The sequence below is a fragment of the Pseudorasbora parva genome, chromosome 20 (genome assembly GCF_024679245.1).
Source record: "Pseudorasbora parva isolate DD20220531a chromosome 20, ASM2467924v1, whole genome shotgun sequence".
NCBI classification, from domain to species: Eukaryota; Metazoa; Chordata; class Actinopteri; order Cypriniformes; family Gobionidae; genus Pseudorasbora; species Pseudorasbora parva.
The window spans coordinates 27,567,547-27,590,153 of record NC_090191.1 but is presented as its reverse complement, the minus strand read 5'-3'; the positions used below and the strand labels follow the sequence as shown (position 1 = coordinate 27,590,153).

The 22,607-nt window shown below is 42.1% G+C and overlaps 1 long non-coding RNA gene and 1 pseudogene across 2 annotated transcripts in view; one reads left to right on the top strand and one right to left on the bottom strand.

Annotated features, from left to right (window-relative positions):
• The window catches only part of LOC137048643 (uncharacterized), a 300,170-nt gene that overhangs the window by 89,192 nt on the left and 188,371 nt on the right, over positions 1 to 22,607 (top strand). The window lies entirely within an intron of this gene.
• On the bottom strand, positions 13,839 to 13,955 carry LOC137049984 (5S ribosomal RNA; annotated as a pseudogene).

Sequence of the window (22,607 nt, the reverse complement as noted above, 5' to 3'; positions counted from 1 at the left end):
TGTTCTAATATTGCTTTCTTTATGCTGTTTTATAATTCAGCAAGAAGAAGTTATCATAGGAGGCAGCATAATTAAATTGGCCTATGTTTTGGAACAGCCTAGTGCCTTAAAATGCTGCCTATGTGTGCTGCTCACTAGGTTTTGGAACAGAGTTTCTATGTAGAGAAACACACCATGGAATTCTTGCATAGATCTGGGAAATCGTTTGAGTTATGCCTTCCAAATTGACTTTCCAAGCAATTAAAGCATGTATGTTTAATATTGGCGCTCATGTGCAATTCTCTTTGCGCTCCAAGCTCATTTGTGTCTCCTGTCGTCAGCAGTAGCATTTCTCCTGTGATTTTAATTAACAGGATCTGATCTACGATCAATCCCAGGCCTCATAGCATGGCGTGGATGAGAGAAGATCACCAATGGCATCAGACTAATTGGATGGATATTTTAAAAAAACTAAATAGTGACACGCTTCTATCCTGTATGACTGATTAGCATCATGGCTCTTGAATTTTCATTCCACGACTGAAGCTCTGTGCTGACGGGATGCCAGCTCATATATGATGCGGCGTGTGATAAATCGACGGCTTACACACAGTTGAGCAGCTCGCAGTATTTAATATGCCTCTAATGAATCCCATATATCTTTAGCCAAGCTCCCAGACACACCTCTGCTCATGTCTTACAACGGGAGTCTCTGCCTGCTTATGTTGTTCATGTTTACATCGCATCCCACAGATTAAGATCCATTTTTCCTAATTAGTGTTGTTCTAATGATTATTAATAGCTGCTTGTGGAGATGCAGGTTTTTAAGACAAACTTCTACAATGTTAATTAACAGTAAAGTAGAAATTAAGGACCCACTTTATATTAGGTGGCCTTAACTACTATGTACTAACATTAAAATTAATCATTTGATACAATGCACTTATTGTGTACATACATGTTTTTACATTGTACTTACATTTAAAAAAATACCTGCATGTAATTACATCTGTAATTTATTGCTGTAGTTACATTTATAATTACACAGTTGGCACTTCCCTTACACCTAACCATACCCTTAAACTTACCCTTATCACCACACCTGCCCCTAACTCTACCCGTATTCCACCTTAATATCAGCAAAAGTGCTTTGCAATACAATTTGAACACAGTAAGTACATTGTACTTATTTTCTGATGTAAGTACATAGTACTTATGGCCACCTTATAAAGTGGGGCCGAAATTAACTATACAGTCAAATTAATATTCGCCATGCACCAAATATAAGAAAAATTGGAGGAAACACTTTACTTAAAGCCTTTATGTAATGCATTATAAAGGTATTCATAATGTATGTAACCAAAGTTAAAATGCTTTGTAATATTTCCAGATTCTGAAAATGGTTGTTTGTCATGTTTTAATGCTTTATACTTTCTAAAATTGATAACTATTATTATTCATGAGACATACAATGCATTATAAGGTGGATTACAAGGCATTATGTATGCATTAAAAATACTATTATAAAGCATTTTTATCTAAAAGCTTTAGTGTCAACAAATTTTTTTTTCTCGAGTAAATGTAACTGGTTACTCACCAGTTAACTTGTAATTTCAATTAATGTGCCTAATATTTGTTTGTTTTTATAGATACATAAACTGATTGAAAATTAAATTAAATCAATGATTTGTAGCTGATAATAAATATATTTGGCAGGTGTGACCCCCCCCCCCCCCCCCCCCCCCCCAGTTAATTTCTGGAAGCAATGATGTATTTCTGCATAAAAGGCAACACGACATGGTTATAAAAAGATACTGAAATGTGAATGTGGCAAGGGGGGCGTGGTTCAGCGAGGTCTGCAGCGGGAGAGAGGGCCTCGGGACGAGCGGTAAGTGAGTGGGTTGGACGCAGATTAATAACACCTGTCTCTTGTTTTAGTAATGAGCGCGGAGACGGGATAAAACACCAGCGGAACCGGAGACCGAGGAGAGAGAGTCGGACTGTTGATGCCGAGACCCTGAGATATCCGGAAGCCGGAAGTGCGTGACCCGGAAGCGAAACTGAGCATACACAGAGACAAACACACGCTGAAGCGTGCACGTTTATTGATTTGAGTTATTGAGAATAAAAGAGCATCAACAGTCCTGCCGACCCCCGTGTCCTCTTCCTTCCTCACTATATCGAACTTGTTACACTGGTGCCGAAACCCGGGAAGGAAGCAGGACAGAGCCGCCGCCATGACAACGCCCTCCGCCTCGCCATTTGCGGAGATCATCACCTCGCTCGCGGCCCTCCACCAGGAACATCACACGGCGTTGCTGGACCTTCGGACTGAACAGGAGCGCCGCTTCGCGGCCATAGTCCAAGGCCAGCAAGAGGACCGCGAGCAGTTCCGGAGCTGGATGGACCGGGAGGTTCGCGCCGAGGCCGCGGGGCGGGCCAGCGCACCGGTACACGTGCCCCTACAAAAGATGGGGCCGGAGGACGACCCCGAGGCCTTCGTGGACCTCTTTCAAAAAGCCGCGGAGGCCTGCGGATGGCCCCGGGCACAGTGGCCGGTGCGCCTCATTCCACTGCTATCCGGCGAAGCCCAGGCGGCCGCGCAACATCTACCGGTTGCGAACCTCCTGGACTACGATGACCTGAAGCGGGCCATTCTTCAGCGGGTCGGCCGGACCCCAGAACAACACCGCCAGCGTTTCCGCTCCCTGGAGTGGGGCGAGTCCGGTCGACCCTTCGCCTTGGCCCAACAGCTCCGGGACGAGTGCCGCAGATGGCTGCTGGCCGGCGGCAGCGACGTGGACCATGTCGTCGATCTGGTGGTGCTGGAGCAGTTCATCACTCGGCTCCCCAGGAAGACCGCCGAGTGGGTCCAGTGCCACCGGCCCACGTCGCTGGAGACGGCCATCAATTTGGCGGAGGACCACCTGGTGGCGTGCCCGGGGGTCGGCGCACCCCCACTAACTTCTCCCTCTCTCTCTCCCCCTTCTCTCTCTCTCTCTCGACCTGTCCCTCTCCCCAGGTCCCGCCCTCCAGGCCCTCCTCGCGTCCCCCCCAGAGGCCGGGGTGGGATGGGCCCTGGACCGTCTGGGAGTTCGCGGGTCCCGCCCAGGGGGGCGGGGCCGCTGGGGACGGGTAGTGACTACGGATCCGGTTCCGCCCCCTATCCGCGCTCAGCCTCCAACCCACTCCCCGCCGCCGGGGCGGCGGGTAGGCCTGGGCTGGCCTGCTGGCGGTGCGGTGATCCGGATCATTTTGTGGACCGATGTCCGATGATGGACATCGGAACAATGATCCGGATCCCGGACGTCCAGCGGACCACCCCCGATCAAGCAGGAGAGTACCAAATTCCTGTAAGTATCAAGGGGGGTACATATCAGGCCTTGGTGGATTCAGGATGTAACCAAACCTCGATCCATCAAAGCCTGATTCAGCCTGGGGCGTTGGATACAAGCCGCGTGGTTAAGGTGCGGTGTGTGCACGGGGATGTGGTGGAATATCCGGTTGTCCCAGTCACGATACAGTTTAGGGGGAAAAAGCATAGTGTTGAGGTGGCGGTTAGTCCCCACCTCCGGCATCCGCTAATTCTGGGGACGAATTGGCCCGCCTTTTCGGCGTTATTGGGGTCGTTGTGCGCGGATGCCGCTTGGGGAAACAAGGCTAGGAACGGGGCGGTGCGAGTGCAGGTTGGCGAGGCTGATACGGGGCCCTTGGGAACAGCTTCAGAGGAATCGAGCGGGGTCGAGAGACTGATTCTCTCGGACCGCGATGACTTCCCTCTGGAGCAGTCTCAAGACGAGACGCTAAAACATGCGTTTCAACAGGTCCGCACCATCGACGGTCAGCCCCTTCAACCCGCATTGCCCGTCACGTATCCTTATTTTGCCATAATTAAGGATAGGTTGTATCGAGTGACCCAAGACGCTCAGTCAAAAATAGATACAACCCAATTGTTAGTACCAAAGAGCCGCCGGGAAATGCTTTTTCAGGCGGCTCATTCTAACCCGATGGCGGGCCACCTGGGACAGGCGGCCACGCTGAATCGTTTAATGACCCGATTCTTTTGGCCAGGCATTCATGACAATGTGCGCAGGTGGTGCGCGTCTTGTCCTGAATGTCAGTTGGTGAATCCACTGGCCGCCCCAAAAGCGCCATTGCGCCCCCTTCCATTAATGCAGGTCCCCTTCGAGAGAATTGCGATGGACCTCATCGGGCCATTAGAGCGATCCGCACGCGGACATCGTTTTGCGCTAGTTATCGTGGACTACGCAACACGATATCCGGAAGCAGTGGCTCTCCGCAACATCTCTGCGAAGAGTGTTGCGGACGCACTGTTTCGTTTAATCTCCCGAGTGGGGATTCCGAAGGAAATCCTCACTGATCAAGGCACGGCGTTTATGTCACGCACGTTAAGCGAATTGTACGGATTATTGGGCATTAAATCCATTCGAACAAGCGTCTATCACCCACAAACAGACGGCTTGGTCGAACGATTTAATCGCACTCTTAAATCCATGATCCGTAAATTCGTACAGGAAGACGCCAAAAATTGGGATCGGTGGTTAGAACCCCTCTTATTTGCTGTGCGCGAGGTCCCGCAAGCCTCCACGGGGTTTTCCCCCTTCGAGCTTCTCTACGGGCGTCAGCCACGGGGGGTGCTGGACGTCCTACGAGAAACTTGGGAGGAGGGGCCGTCGTTGGCCAAAAACGAAATTCAGTACGTCATGGACTTGCGAACAAAACTCCACACATTGGGGCGGCTATCTAGGGAGAATTTGTTACAAGCCCAGGACCGCCAGAGCCGGTCATATAACAGGGGTACTAAACTGCGCAAATTCACACCGGGAGAGAAAGTGCTCGTTCTACTCCCAACCTCGAGCTCAAAATTAATGTCGAAGTGGCAGGGGCCGTTTGAGGTCGCACGACAGATAGGAGAGCTCGATTATGAAGTGATACGATCCGATAGGAACGGGGCACGTCAAATATACCACCTTAATCTGCTGAAAAAATGGAATGAGGTGGAATCGGTGTTGTTGGCAACGGTGATCGGGGGAGAGGATGATCTCGGGCCAGAGGCGAGCATTAAAGCGCAATCAGTCGCGCTGGCCCCTGGGGGAGATCACCTCTCACCGTTACAACTCGCTGATTTGTCGAAATTGCAGGCGGAGTTCGCCGACGTGTTCTCGCCCCTACCGGGACGTACCGACTTGATTCAGCACCATATCGAGACCGAGCCGGGCGTGGTAGTTCGCAGCCGGCCGTACCGCTTGCCTGAACACAAGAAAAAAGTAGTTCAGGACGAATTAGGCGCAATGCTCGACATGGGAGTAATCGAGGAGTCCAACAGTGACTGGGCGAGCCCGATAGTTTTGGTCCCCAAAACGGACGGCTCGGTCAGGTTCTGTGTGGACTACCGCAAGGTGAACGCTGTGTCGAAGTTCGACGCGTATCCAATGCCACGGGTTGACGAGTTGCTTGATCGGTTAGGCTCGGCTCGATTTTATTCGACACTGGACTTAACAAAGGGCTATTGGCAGATCCCCTTGTCTCCATTGTCCAAAGAAAAAACAGCTTTCACCACGCCGTTCGGATTACACCAATTCGTCACGCTTCCTTTCGGCTTGTTCGGGGCACCCGCGACCTTCCAGCGACTCATGGATAGGATTTTGCGTCCCCATGCTGCATATGCTGCGGCGTACCTAGATGACATAGTGATCTATAGTCACGACTGGCAGCGACATATGCAGCATGTGAGGGCGGTCCTGAGGTCGCTGAGGAGAGCGGGGCTCACGGCCAATCCGAAGAAGTGTGCGATTGGGCGGGTGGAAGTAAGGTATCTGGGCTTCCACTTGGGTCATGGACAGGTGCGTCCTCAAATTGATAAGACTGCCGCCATTGCAACCTGTCCGAGGCCCAAGACCAAAAAGGAGGTGAGACAGTTCTTGGGGCTGGCGGGATATTATAGACGGTTTATACCAAATTATTCGGACCTCACCAGCCCTTTGACTGATCTTACTAAAAAGGGGCTACCAGATACGGTCCAGTGGACGGAGCCGTGTCAACAGGCTTTTACCCAAGTAAAGGCTGCCCTATGTGGCAGGCCGCTGTTACACTCCCCTGACTTTTCTCTCCCTTTCTTGTTGCAGACTGACGCGTCGGACAGGGGGCTGGGCGCAGTCCTGGCCCAGGAGGTGGAGGGGGGAGAGCGGCCGGTGCTGTACATTAGCCGTAAGCTCTCTAAGAGAGAAGCTAGGTACAGCACCATAGAAAAGGAGTGTTTGGCCATCAGATGGGCCGTTCTCACCCTCCGCTACTACCTCCTGGGGCGGGAGTTCACTCTCTGTTCGGACCACGCTCCTCTCCAATGGCTCCACCGCATGAAGGATACCAACGCGCGGATCACCCGTTGGTATCTGGCTCTTCAGCCGTTTAAGTTCAAGGTGGTCCACAGGCCGGGTGCTCAGATGGCTGTGGCCGATTTCCTCTCCAGAAATGGGGGGGGGGGGGGCTGCAGGCCGGACGGCTCCCCGGCCTGAGTCGGGCGGTGGGGGTATGTGGCAAGGGGGGCGTGGTTCAGCGAGGTCTGCAGCGGGAGAGAGGGCCTCGGGACGAGCGGTAAGTGAGTGGGTTGGACGCAGATTAATAACACCTGTCTCTTGTTTTAGTAATGAGCGCGGAGACGGGATAAAACACCAGCGGAACCGGAGACCGAGGAGAGAGAGTCGGACTGTTGATGCCGAGACCCTGAGATATCCGGAAGCCGGAAGTGCGTGACCCGGAAGCGAAACTGAGCATACACAGAGACAAACACACGCTGAAGCGTGCACGTTTATTGATTTGAGTTATTGAGAATAAAAGAGCATCAACAGTCCTGCCGACCCCCGTGTCCTCTTCCTTCCTCACTATATCGAACTTGTTACAGTGAACAATTTTGCAGACCTAAACTTCTTTTTATGCAGCCATTTTTGAAATTACTTTATTATAGAAATTACTCCTTTTTTCCTCATTTAATATAATTTCTAATACGAAATATTTGTGGAGAGTGTGGCAAAAAATAACATTTTGACCCTTTTTATCTTGGCTCTGTACGCCGTGTTTGGACAATCACAACTAATCAGAAACGGCACTTTGTTCATCTGTGAGAACAATTCCAGCTCTCACAGCTTATCTCCTGCTTGTCCATTTATATTCAGATGAAGTGAGTGCTAAAGATTGGTTGTCTGTAGATGAGGCCAAGAAACTGGATCAGATTGTTTCAGTAGCTGCAGTATTGCCTGTTCCATTAGTTTTAGTGTCATTGTTACATATGTTAGTGATAACTGTAAGTTATGCATAATTACATTAAACCCTAAACAAAACCAAATCCTAACCCAATAGTAAGTACATGTAGTTATTGAATAACGAATAATTACACTGTAATAAAGACACCTTAAAATAAAGGGTTACATTTTATTTTAATGTGTTGTTGTTACAGTATAATTATATATTTAAATACTGAGTAATATGAATTAACAAGATGTACTTAGCCACTTAAACTCCGAGGACCCGGTACAGGGTCGGAAATGACATCGTCATGTATATACTTTCCATTTTAAATGTCTGTGGAGGAGCTATGATGTCATATGTGGTACCATTTGAAAGCTTAGAGTCTCTACTTTCTGGAGATATGCATCACTTTGGCATTTGTTTTACACAAAGTAATATATTTACACTAAATTACTCTGATGTCATTTCCGCCTGGATTTGGCCTACCCAAATTGAAAAGCCTCCCATACACACATACAGTGGTCTAGGTTCAAAATGTTGGTGTCATTTTACAGGAAACCCTTTAAAGTTACATAAAACACTGCTAAAAACATGTAAGTATATGTTGTGTAAGCTGTTATAACCCCCCCAAAAAATTAGGCGCTTTTTGATTTTTTTTTACATAAATTAATTTTTGAAAGTGTGTAACTCAGGCCCTGTGTGCTCTAGGACACTGCAGACACTTTGAGCTGCTTCCACCATGTATAATTTATTTAATGACACTGGAATATTGCAATTATATCACTGTATATGGTGGTGGAGTGGGGTAGCAGGGTCAGGGGAGGGGGAAAAAGGGGGAAAAGGGGGGGGGGTCATCCCTTCAGACCCATTTGAGTAAATCTGGCATACAACATGACACAGACAAACTTCTTTTTTTCCACTATTTTCTGTAATTTAGTGGAAACCACCCAAACTGTCTGCAGCTTTCTAGAGCACACAGGGCCTGAGTTACACACTTTCAAAAATGAATTTATGAAAAAATAAATCAAAAAGCGCCTATTTTTTGGGGGGGTTATTACAGCTTAGACAACATATACTTACATGTTTATCACTATTAGCAGTGTTTTATGTAACTTCAAAGGGTTTCCTGTAAAATGAAACCAACATTTTGAACCTAGACTAAAATTTGAACCTTTCAAATTTTGAAATTTTGAACCACACATACTAGAACCTAGTATGTGTGAATGGGAAGCTTTTCAATTTGGGTAGGCCAAATCCAGGCGGAAATCCCAAAAAATGGCCCTGAGTGTAAGAGGTTAGTATAGGGTTAGGGTAGGGTTTGTTTGAAGGTTAGTTGCATGTAATTATGCATCATTTAATGTTATTACTATGGTAAGTACATGTAACATATGCAGCAATGACACTGTAAAATAAAGTGTAACCCAAAAATATTTAGCAAAGCTCAATGAGGAGGAAAGCAGACTCATGGGCACACCGAGGTTTTGTTCATTGTTTTTGTTCACGCTTTTAATCATTGTAACAGTGTCAGCCATGTTGAAGTTTTTTTCAGCAGTTACTGCTGTGATGACTGATTTACCATCTTAAATGAATCCCAGTAAAATTAGAAGATTTGTTTTCAGGCATCGATTCCTGTTTTGGCACAACAGATTTGTGGCCGAGGCAAAAATTTCTAATTTTTTTTTTTACCTTTGGTCTCTCCACATAGGGGATATTTTGTTACAATCTTGCAGTACAGTACAAACTGTCTCACAAACACAAAGAAACATTCATATCATTCCTGGAAGTCGCATGAGCACTGCTGCAGCATAACCGATGGGGCTGTCATGATTTCAAACCAAATCCCTTAAGCTCCTCTTGAGATGTTAGAGGTTCTTTAAAAAGACTCGTCTCGGTTAAAGACACTGTGCTACAATTACTCAAGGTCTACTCCGAGGACACTCCTGGGATATTTTTGTGTGAATAGAGGATAGTGGCTGTATTTAGCTAGTTAAATAGATACTATTGAAGATCAACTTGAATTGCAGTTGATTCCCCCGCATCTTTCTCTGTTTTGTTTGTTCACCTTACTTGTTAAAGCTTACAATGAAAACAAGATCAATAGATCCACATCAGTCTGCTCAATAAGATTTGGGTTTTTGAATGAGTCTTTGTTGTTTCCACTACACAAATTTTCGAATCAATTTTGCAAAAGAGGAGCACCAGATTGCATAGACGTGAACATTAATTCTGTTTCATCTCAGAGAAAATACATCTGTTTCATCAGAGGCTCGTACCTTTTACATTGTTCACATCAAAATGTGTTTCTGATGTCCAAATATTTGGCTGATATGGAAGCGATATTGTATTTCTGCATAAAAGGAATACTAAATTGAAATGTAATGAAAATGTAAAGCATCAAGACTTCCAGACTAAAACTAGTTTATTCAGCCATTTTAGAAATTGCTCAATTATAAATAAAGAAATTACTTTTTTCTTCTTATCCACATGTGGTTTTCTTCAGTCAATTTGAGTTGAAATTACTCAACAGACAGATTATTCCGACTTTATTTTAGAAGATAATTTCATACTTACACCCCATTTTCTTCCCATCTTCTTTGATTTGTTGCACAGCAATTTTTTTATCCTGCTCATCTGAAATAGTTGTGATATTTCTGGCCTACTAATTTAAATTAGATTTTTCTTCTGTGTATGTAGTTGTAACAGTGTTAACTTTTTATAATAGTAAAAATATATTGATTTTGTGCTCAGTAATATTACTTGTAAATGTTGAAAACGTGTGCTACATATTTTAGTGGAAACCATAATACATTTTGTAGGGTTATGTTGATTGAAAAGCTAAAAAGAACAGCATTTATTTGAAACTGAAATCACATCTTTTATAATGTTAGAAATGTCTTTATTATCACTTTTGATCAATTGAACATGTCGTTAATGAATATAAGTATATTACATTTTAAAAGAAAATCTTACTGACCCTCAAACTTTTAAACTTTTATACTGATGGATTCCCTGTTAGAAAAATAATTACAGATACAGAGCCGTGCTCAAACGTTTATACTTGCAAAATCTGCAAAATATTAAATATTTTAATAAGAAGGATCATACAAAATGCATGTTATTTTTTATTTAGCACTGTCTTGAATACTATATTTTAAATAAATATGTTTATATATAGTCCACAAGTCCTCAAATAAATAAAAATAGCTGATTTTATAAAAATGATCTGTATGATTATCTTTTCACAATAAGGGGGATGAAAACTTTTTGCATTTGAAGGTCAAGGTAAATTGTTCTTAATTTATCTTCTGGGAAACAAAATAAGGAAAATGTGGATATCTTCAAAAGTTTTCACTCCCTAACTCCAGGCATTGCGTTTCCTTCTAGAGCATCAGTAATTTTTTAAAAACTTTTTTTAATAATAATAATAATAATAATAATAATAATAATAATAATGCGTTCGATTTATATAGCGCTTTTCAAGGCACTCAAAGCGCTTTACATTGAAGGGGGGAATCTACTCAACCACCACCAATGTGCAGCATCCACCTGGATGATGCAACGGCAGCCATATTGCGCCAGAACGCTCACCACACACCAGCTGATTTGTGGAGAGGAGACCGAGTGATGAAGCCAATCAGAATAGGGGGATGATTAGGAGGCCATGATGGACAGAGGGGCCAATGGGTAAATTTGGCCAGGATGCCGGGGTTACACCCCTGTTCTTTTTCCGAAGGACATCCTGGGATTTTTAATGACCACGGAGAGTCAGGACCTCGGTTTAACGTCTCATCCGAAGGACGGATAGTTGTGTTTAGGTCCCTCAATTGTCCTTAGTGTAAAAAAATGGATCTCAAAATCATGGAGAGGTTTCAAATATGAAAATATGCCTGTAGAATTTGTCTGAAGAACATTTGGTAGTTTAAATGCTCAGGACAAACAAGGGACCCAAGAACAACAATCACAAAAAATTATAATAAAAAATAATAATAATAATTGGATCATTTAGGTAACAACACATATTAAGAATGTCATTTTTTTTGTCTTGTGGACATAAACATCAAATTCAAGAAAGTACTGAATAAAACAACATGCATTTAGTTTGATCCCTCTTATTTGGTTAAAATCATTAACATTTTGCAGATTCTGCAAAATGTAAGTAAACTTTTGAGCAGGACTGTACTTTCATCCAGTTTACGGTTACTGGATTCTAGCATTGTGCTCATTAATTCATGTTAGTGCAAACAAACAGATTAAATGCCGCTTCGACATACCTGAAACGTACCCAAAACTTTGCATTATCCCTTTCCTACTTTTCAATCAATTGTATTTCCTTCCGGAAATGCAAATGTGGTTTTTCAGGTCAGAGCAATCTTAGCCAATAGTTTAATTTTGGGTCAACTTCCTCAACTCCCCAACTCTGCCCAACTCTGTCTCACACTCATCCCTTTTGATAACATTCAGCAAAGAAATATTTCTATCTTATCATAAAGCTGCCTGCTCTGAAGTCAAGTCAGCACAGCACAACAAAGAACACAACAGCTTCCCTTTGGGTGCAGACTGAGAAAGCCAGTCCTCTCAAAGCTGGATAATCCAAACAGATATCCTCAGATTCCCTTTATCTGCTCAACTTTAATACTGCCATGAATAAGAGGCCAGACACAGGCACACTTTGACCTGATGGAGAGGACAGACTCCGACAGATGGCACCAACTACACTTTTCCTTTTGTTTTGAGTTTTGGCTGCCTTTTCCACAGCAGTCCAATCATCTCATTGTAATCATGCATTAATTGAAAGCTTGTTGATATGTGCCTCTGGAAATGCCTCCTTTAGTGTCTGATGCGGGTATAGAGTAATGGGTCCTCGCAGCTCTCCAAGAGATGAAAATGACCCCTGCACAATCTGGCTATTTCAGAATGCCCATCTTTTACAGTCCACTTTCACACTAATGGGAAAAATAAGGCCCTTTCCCCCCCGAACAATCATCTCAGCTTCTAGCTCTATCAGAGGGCTAGTTGTGTAATATACTCCTCCTGTGAAGGGATGACCCTCCCTATGGGCCTGCAGATCAAAGCCTCTTCAGCCCTGATGACATAATTGGAGACAAATAGATGTGGAGGTAACGGAGCAAAGATCTGACATTGGCAGGTTTCATTAGCAAAATCAAATCCTGTGCACTGCCTGCACAAATCACAGATGGATAACTTGGATAACTTTTTTAATTCATGATGTGTGTTATTATGTGATATTACTCTCTAGGTGCCATGTCTAAGTCTGGAATTAGATCTTCAGCTGATGGGCTGAATAAAAAGCATATTAAAAATGTCTCGGCAGTCGTGACAAAGGCGTGATTCGATGTGTCATTTTAATTATGAAAAACAAACAAACAAAAAAAGCCTGATCAACAGTTGATACTGAATTAAAAGAAGGCTCTTCTCTGAAACATTTTTTTTTTCTCAAAGTAACTATATGAGTTATTAGTTGGAAGCCATTAATGTATTAAGGTAAAGCCTCACCACATGATTATTGCATTATGCAATTACTCTGGGTATATTTATGTAATACCTACAAAAATGCAGAAATGTGTAGCTGTGTTTTCAAAATCAGCCACGTTGTTGGGTTTGAACCATGCTGCATAAATGAATGTAAAAAATAGAGTTCTGTCATCTCTTGGAGTGTTTGGCATGCAATTAGGTATGACAATGTTGATATGTTTGGTCATGGCAGAATAGATCTGATAAGTACAGGACTTGCTACTGCTAATACATACACAACATGCTGCTTTAAGCAAGTAAGACATGCTGCTGCTGTTTAATAGAGGATACATAAATTACCCGTAGCAGATCTATACAGGTGGAGCCGGGTAAGGTGGAGGGTTTCTGAAAGTGCGCTGCACTGCTAAGGCAAATGCTACCCGAGTATACGAAGGTTGAGCACGTATGAGCTACTGATAAAGCAGGATCCAATCAGCTGTGCCCTAAAGATGACGATGCAATGACAGAACTTTGTATTTTGCTTATCTCCAAGGTGCCTTATATTACTGAATATTTTAACTGTTTTGTGTGTGTGCTTGTTTTTGTGAAATATCAGGACACAAATGTGATGACAAAGGTATTAATTAATAATTAATTAATTAATTAATTAATTAATAATTCATTACATTTATATAGCGCTTTTCTAGACACTCAAAGCGCTTTACATAGAAGGGGGAATCTCCTCAACCACCACCAGTGTGCAGCATCCACTTGGATGATGCGACGGCAGCCATATTGCGCCAGAACGCTCACCACACACCAGCTGATTGGTGGAGAGGAGACAGAGTGATGAAGCCAATCAGGATAAGGGGAAGATTAGGACGCCATGATGGACAGAGGCCAGTGGGCAAATTTGGCCAGGATGCCGGGGTTACACCCCTACTCTTTATCGAAGAACATCCTGGGATTTTTAACGACCACAGAGAGTCAGGACCTCAGTTTAACGTCTCATCCGGAGGACGGTGCTCTTTGACAGTATAGTGTCCCCATCACTATACTGGGGCGTTAGGACCCACACAGACCACAGGGTGAGCACCCCCTGCTGGCCTCACTAACACCTCTACCAGCAGCTACCTGGTTTTCCCAGTTGGTCTCCCATCCAGGTACTGACCAGGCTCGGCCCTGCTTAGCTTCAGTGGGAAACCAGTCTTGGGCTACAGGGTGATATGGCTGCTGGTTTCACATTGTGGTATTACAAGGAGAGGGTAAAATATGAGGACATTAACCATGTCCCCACTTTTCAAAAGGCTTATAAATCATACAGAATGAGTTTTTTTGTTTGTTGAGAAAGTAAAAATGCAGAATGTTTCTTGTGATAAGTAGGTTTAGGGGCAGGGGCAGTGTAGGGGGATAGAAAATACAGCGGTTTGTACAGTATAAAAACCATTACGCCTATGGAATGTCCCCACATTTCACAAAAACAAACGTGTGTGTGTGTGCGTGTGCGTGCGTACGTGCGTGCGTGCGTGCGTGCGTGCGTGTGTGAGTTAATGCATCTGTGAAAAGGAAAACAAGTTTCCATGTTCATCAGAAGCTTTTTAAATTGTATTTATTTATTTGAATAATGTGGATATTGCTCACTTAAATTTCAAGTTGTTATAATACATTTTAATGTTCTGTAATTGGTAATAAATGGTAAATACTTTGGTAATTTGCATTTTAGGCCTGGCTGTCAAATTATACTGTTTTGAATGATTTGGAAATAATTACTTATTTTATCCCCGGAAATTGAAGGGAAAAAAATCTAAAATGTTTCATAGAAGAATCAGTGATGGCCTTCATTCAAACTTATAAAAAGATGGCATTAAAAATATTTAAAATCTAAAATATTTAAAATGCTGTTCATTTTTTCACATTATTTTGGATATTCAATGTGAATATATATATAATTTTAATATATATATATATATAAGTTTAATTATTTAATTTTGTGTTAAGATGATTGACAGCCCTTTTATATTTATGAATTTCGTTTACAGCATGAAATACACCTACATTTTTTTCTCTGTCTCAATAGTTGTTATAGTCAGTGGCACAGCATAAGTCCATGGCCTCTCTCGGTCGAGATCGCCTGTCCGCTATGTCATCTGTTATAGATGGCATTTATGGCTTCAAAAAAGATAAATGAGAAAGCTAGCATATAGCTTTCCCCAGTTACATTAGTCCTCCTTGGTATGTATGGCCCAGATTGCCCCCTTTGCCAAAGAGACTCTTAAAATCAGAGGAGTGTGCCCAGTGACTGATGTTTTAAAACTTTCCTATTTCAGAGACTTCTCAGCTCAGTGGAGCATTCTGAGTTCATTTTGTTTTTCAAAGTAATGCAAGATGCGCGGCAACGTGAAGCATTAGCACGGGAGCCATTAGCAGGAATGAAGAGATGCTCTTACACTCGTTAACACTAGTCAAAGTGTATAGCATTTAGCACTCTTATTTGCTTTCAGTGATAATAACACTCAGAAACACACACCTGCGTACACACGTATTCAGTGAAGGGCATTACGAGGCACAACAACTTGAAAAAAAAGACGAGAAAGCAATATTCATAATCAAATCATCCTCCCATGGGTGAAGGGAGGTTGTTTTTTTAATTCTTTGATTTAATAATAAAAATGCTGAGAAAGATATGACTTCCTTCTCTGGCTCTTTATGTGATCCCACTGGCTCCCTGCTGTGGGTGACTTGGCTTATTGCTTAGTTGCTTGAGGCTGTTAGAGCCACTTTGAAACAATAACACTGTATGTCAGCATGGATAATAAGCAGCCCATCTGATTGGCTTATTATTTAAGCTGGTCTAGTAAGACAGAAATTAGCTTGTTACCATACATTACCATAAAGACCTGGAGGATTTAAAGCAAAAGGGAAAGGGTATCTGTGAGTCATGTTTTGCCTTTGTATGAACCAGATGTCCCTACAAGGACAGTAAGACCTTTTGGAGACTACTGGATGAAAAATATTAGCATGCTAATGAAGCTTACTAAACATTCTAAATAATGTGTTAATGGCTTTCTGAAAATGCTTCATGTGATGGTTAGGTTTAGGGTATTATGGCGATACAAATTATAGTGTTTATTTTTTATTTTGTGCATGTGAGCGTGTGTGTGTGTGCGTGTGTGAGTGTGTGTGTGTGTGTGTGTGTGTGTGTGTGTGTGTGTGTGTGTGTGTACTGGTGAACTGATAAACTAGCTCTAGGCCTATGCTGTTATCAATGTGCGGTGCAACCATGCAATTCATCCCATTAGCTTTTCTCTGGATAAGAACTTTAGAAGTTTCAGCTATTAAAGTTATTAAGGGGAAAGTTAGCTTTATATATATGTATATATATCTTTTTGTGTTAGCACAATTTTTTTAATTTAAGCCCTTTTTGGATGTTACTGTTTTCCCTGAGGACATCAGGTGATTTTGCATTCATCAGCACTGTCTTTTTTGATGGTAATTGTTTAATTAGTCACTTGGTGAGTCACTTGGTGAGTATGATGATGTGCAGTGGCCATATATGCACTGCATTGCCAAATGTTTTGGGACACCCATGCAAATAATTGAATTCAGATGTTTCAATCACTTCCATGGACACAGGTGTATAAAATCAAGCACATAGGCATGCAGATGCTTCTACAAACATTTGTGAAAGAATGGGTCACTCTCAGGAGCTCAGTGCAATGAGTCCATTCGTGAAATTTTCTTACTATAAATATTATATGGCCAACTATTAGTGGTATTACAACAGGGGGGGGGGGGTGTCGTGCATAAGGTTCTTTATCAGTGGTTGGGCTTGGCCCCTTAGTTCCAATAAAATTAACTCTTAATACTTAATTTTGGACAATTTCATGCTCCCAACTTTGTGGGACCATTTTGGAGATGGCCCCTTCCTGTTCCAACATGACTAAGCACCAGTCCACAAATCAAGGTGAATAAAGACATGGATAAGTGAGTTTGGTGTGGAGGAACTTGACTGGCCTGCAAGTCCTGATCTCAACCCGATTGAACATATTCCAATCTCAGGAATATATATATCCTACCGAAATTGTTCTCATGATTGGAGAAATCATAATCCCATTTGAGTCATTATTTGAAATCCCAGACATCCGCTGTTAATAACTGTAAATGAAACAGCATGTGGAAAACTAATAGCATCTGAATGGTGCTTTAAATTTCCCTACACCATTTAATTTAGCAAATAAATGATTTATTTGCTTGACTTTAAAGCAGTGATTCATTAGCCACAGGAAGGCTTAAAGCACACAGGCGCTGTGTTGATGTGTGCTTGTTGTTAGTGATTAACAGAATCTCCTCTAAAAGCATCTAATCTGTGATTTCTGCTGCTGGTGGGAGTGATTAATGTGGACAGAGGTTTTTAGGCTTCTCAGAAACTCAGGCAGGGATCAAACCCACCGCTGATAACAGATATATCCAATCAGATCTCTCCATCTGGGTTTCAGCTACAGATTTGAAAGTGTTGATGTTTGGACCGTCCAGTCACTTATCAGGCCTTTAATTACTCTGTCCCTCTGATAATGAGCTTCTCGTTTGCAGCTTAGGTGGAGGGAAAATGATGGCTCAGCACCTGGCACGGATGCTGAAGGTCAGAATGTGCAAGTTTTTTTTGTGTTTCTTTTGGCAAGTGAGGCCCAGAGAGTTGTGGATGTGCTGAGACAGTGTCTGTAATTACCTAAATGATGTATATTAATAAATAGCTGTTTCAGTAATTCATAGAGAAGCATGAATGGGTTATATTCCAGGGTCAAAAGCATGTATTATGTTTTGTCTGAAGCAAAACAAGATGACAGATGCTGATTTTATAGTTTTTTTCACATGACATCCCATCCACTTGTTCGGAGGTTTTCTGATATTTATTTGTGTGTTTACCCATCATTAATTGTCTTCATTTCAAAAAAGACTGAGAGAAAAATCCCTGGAATCATAGACACAGTCCCAGGATAAACTCCAGCATATCTCTCTCTCTCTCTCTCTCTCTCTCTCTCTCTCTCTCTCTCTCTCTCTCTCTCTCTCTCTCTCTCTCTCTCTCTCTCTCTCTCTCTCTCTCTCTCTCTCTCTCTCTCTCTCTCTCTCTCTCTCTCTCTCTCTCTCTCTCTCTCTCTCTCTATTGTGTTCAAACCCACCAGGCCAGGCGGATTACACAAAGACCAGAGCTAACACCAGAACCTGTGACATTCGCTTCAGTAAGTGGTGCACCGTCAGCATTATGGACACAAATGTATTCCATCTGAGACTGACATTAGCATTCCCACTGTGTGTCTGGAATGGGAGATTAATCCCCAGGTAATCTGCCAGAGAAAAGGGATAAAACAGTTTTTCAGCGCAGGGAGATGTGCAGAAGCGCCAGCTCTATTGTTGTGCTAGGTGTCCAATATTGGTGGTTCTAATGCTGTGGGGATTTTGCATGGCCTGGGACTTTTATAAAGGCTGCAGGAAGCCATGAGCTGATTCTGCTTTAACAACGGACACCACACTTTATATCAAGTTCGTTGTGTGTCATTGTAAAGAATTCTTCACAAACCAACTGCAAATGGACATTCATAGGGTCACCAGACCTAATAACATATGGACATATTGCAATTTCATCTGCCATGTCCCTTGGAGTTGAAGTTGGAATGGCATTATACCTTTTTAAACTGAAATTTCTTCAACGTGTTCATCTATGAAGCCACAGACTTTCTCACATTATGTGGCATAGATGAAAGAATGTGTTTACAAACACAGCAAAACATTTTAAAGAAGCCAATTACCAGTGCTCTTTAGAAAGACATGCATTTTTCTGTCTCAGTCTCATTTGGAATTTATAAGCATCCTTCCTGTTCTTTCTTTTGCTGTGTTTGGAGTGTCTGGTTTACCGAAAACTAGAAATTAACATTAATGAAGTTGAGCGTGTCATCAGGGAGGGAAAATGCACCTTTCTGCCTCCTGGTGTATTTGGCTGCCTTTCAGCATATATATAGTGACACATGATCCTTCTGTTAGGGTTGTGTGTCACATCTTTTTATTCTTGGTTTGTTGACAGAGCTAATTGCTTGAGCCATTTTTAGTTTTTCTTCTGGTGTGTGCACACGGGATGGCACTCACTCATTCTCAATTTGCTCCAATCTTGTTGTATGAGCGAGCGGTTTTGAGTTCACTTGGGCCATATGCTCTTCTGTCCGTGTGTGTTGTTTTGTATAGCATGCGGTTTGTTTTAATTACAGGTGTGCTTTCTATTTGTCATGTTATGTGCAGACACACAGTTGGTGAGGGCTCTCATTGGCTGCGTGTTCACATCATGTTTTGTTTGAGCACATGGCTTGTGATTTGGGTTCACTGGCCATGTGCTCTTATTTTAGTTTAGTTTAGCGTGAGCACATGGCTTGTCATGTTTGTTTCTTTGTGCCATGTGCTCTCCTATCTATTGTCTCAACCCTGCCCTTATTTGTTATCTGATTATTGGTTAAATTACCCCTCTTGTCCTCTCTCATTACCTGCCTTGTTTGCACCATATTTTTCTCCTTGTGTGTGCAGTCCTGTGCTTGCCTTGTTCGTCGTCATATGTTCCAGCCCATGCCTTGCCTGTTCCTGCAACCCGTTCTCACTTTCAACTTGTCACATACTGATGTTTTGTCAGGTGTAAAAGTAGACATGATTTTTTAAAGTTTTATTGGCTACTTTTATGTTTTGGAGCAACTAACCCCAGTCCTATCCTAAACCTAATTACTTCTAAACAATATAAAGAATGTAACAGACAAATAAAAATACAGTCACAGATTTTATTGCAAAAACTGACCAAAAACAGTTAAGAAAGTAATGTTGCATTCCAAGTCTTCTGAAGTCATACAATATCTTTATATTAACAACAGAGCTTATATTAAGGCTTGCCGCTTCACAAACACACGCATATACTCAGTCATATCTCATTCAAAAGATACAACCAACTCTTTAGCATGTCACAATCTAGAGCGAATGCAATTTCACTTTCAAAGCTGACGTAACATTTCTTCAGGTGCCAAATTTTCAACGTACATGATCTATGGTCAGCAGATGGAGACGTTTTTGGGGATTTTCTTTACACATTTTTTTTTTTAATAAAGCCCATTGAAACTCTGCATCTTGAGTCCTCGCCACATCCCTCAACCCAAGCCCTGACACCTTCATTCTTTTATGATATATAGTGCTAAAGAAACATTTCTTATCATTATTAAGAAAGATGATACATTTTGTAAAAAAAAAAAAAACAGTATACGTTGATCAATATAATGTTCTAAAGATCAACATTTATTTAAAAAATATTTAAAAAAAATCCTACTTTTGAACAGTAGTGTTTGACACACACACACACACGGTTCGCTAGCCTAGAAATCTAGACGCACCCTAGCAGCAGCAAATCTAATTTGCCGCGAGTGTCGTCTAGCAACTCTCCATTCTTCTGAGCTGTAAACGCCAAACTCTTGTCGGGCCAATCACATCGTGTATAGATTCGGTGGGCGGGGCTTAATATAATGACAACCGAGTTGCGCATGCGCGTGCTTCTAGTAAACACAGAAACTGGCAAACGGTGGTCTTTCGAAAAACGGCACTGAAGTCATTCTTAAGAAGAGAAGATGTGTTCGGAGTTTTGCCGACCCAATACGTCGAAAGATTAATCTGTTAAGAAGATCTGCTTCACCTTCGTTGCTCTGGTTGGTTGTAGCGATATCCAGTTGCGTGCACGCCGTGCAGAGGGAGTTTGAAAGACAACTGTTTATCCCGCCCTTTGGATTGAGCCCTGTCAATGTTGAGTTTCCAGACCAAACATCTTGATGTGGGTCTGGCTTGTCTGGCTAATGGTTTGCCATCTTTGTGGAGACTCTCCACAAACTTGGATTTTATACTGTACAAACTGTATATTCTATCCCCTTACACTAACCATAGCCATCACAGAAAACTTTCTGCATTTTCACATTTTCAAAAAGAGTCTCCATGAGTCAGTGTGAATTCAGGTCGAAGTCCCCACCAGGATACAAAAAACATGAACACAAACAAAAAACATGAACACACACACATACGTTGATATAATGCAATCTCTAGCCCTTATCTCAAATCTAAAACCCTAAAACCAACTCTTAAGATTTAAACAGCTATTTAAAGGTGCCAGAAAGTGAAGACTGGCCAAATATATATTTGGCCACTCTTTTTATATTTCTATAAGTTTTGAAAAATATGAGGGTGAGTATGTAATACAATTATCATTCTTCTTGGTCAAAGTATCCCTTTAAATTACAGCAAAATTTTAACAAGCTTAGGATTGCCCCATCTCTCATTTTTCCTTTCTATTGCCCAATTGTCTTTTTTCTATTTCTGTTTAAAATGGATTCTTTCTTCATCTTAGCTGCTTTCAGGGGGGAATTTACATCAATTAATCCTAATCTAGCTGAAACTGAGAGAGAGAGAGATCCGAATGGTTGGAGGGTAAAACTCTTACAGGCTTGAGTCAGTGCAGCCCACAAAACATCTCCAAAGCAGGCAGCAGCAACGTAATTAAAATGTTACAAGAATAAGAGGAGTCCTTGAACCTCCATATTGCAGTCCTCTTGTTGCCATGGCACTTTCAATGTGTAGAATGATTTCACCGAACATTCCATAGAGTGAAAAACAGCTCTAGAAGTCCTTGGGTTTTTTTAAACGAGAGCGAGAGAGAGAGAGAGAGAGAGAGAGAGAGAGAGAGAGAGAGAGAGAGAGAGAGAGAGAGAGAGAGAGAGAGAGAGAGAGAGAGAGAGAGAGAGAGAGAGAGAGAGAGAGAGAGAGAGAGAGAGAGAGAGAGAGCACATTGTGTCCATGAGCAGGAGTTAAGGACACACTTATAAACTCATTGTGTGCTTTTTTTTCTGTTTTAAAACGGCAGAACATTCCTGTGTTAGTATACATTTGCATAAACCATGATAAAAGACATCCAAGGTCTGTTACCAAATAAATAATATACAATGGATAGTTCCATTCGTAAAATCTAATTGAATGATATGCATTCGAAGCTGCTGTAAACAGCTGATCTGCACACCTGTCACTTCAGCTGAATTGTATATTATTATGCAGTTACTAAAAAGCCTACAATTGCAGTTATGAACTGTATTACTGTATTTATGCTTAAAATGAAGAAAAAACAATTGCCAAAAGGGGTCAGAAAAGTAAACACTATTCTCAATTTTACACAATTTTGCTGTGTGACAAGCCCGAAACCACCCTTCATCTATTCCAGCAGATGTAAAAACAACGAGTCCTGTGAGTCCTAGAGATAACAGCTCACTGTGATAAGTGTCGGGTTTTCTGCCACAATCACAGCAACATTTACAAAAGTTCCCAGAGCAAGCGGGAACCCAATGTTCTTTCTATTTCTGTTCTGATAAGTAAGCGACAGATTAAAGCTTGTGCATATCATTGGCCAAATGCGTCTAATCTACTGTTTATTAGATTTCAATGTAACATTGCTGTGGAGATGAAAACAAATATAAAGGGGGGGTTAGGATCGGAAAAGGTCCACAAGCCAGGATTCGAACTCAGGCAGCCGAAGTGCAAATTACATCAGAACGCTACCCACGAGGCCATCGGTTTCTTTAAAAAATAATAATAATAATGCTGACCTCGTAATGTCATAACTGCACTGTAAAAAAATAATAATGTCTCCATTAAAAAATGTTCTAGTGACTGATCACATCTAAATTCTTCAGTTGACCAAATTGAATATCTGTGAATTGATGCAATTTAATTCACAGAAATACAATTTGGCCAACTAAAACATTTAGATGTGATCAGTCACTAGAACATTTTCAATTGGAGACCTGATTTTTTTTTTTTTTTTTACAGTGTGGAAATCA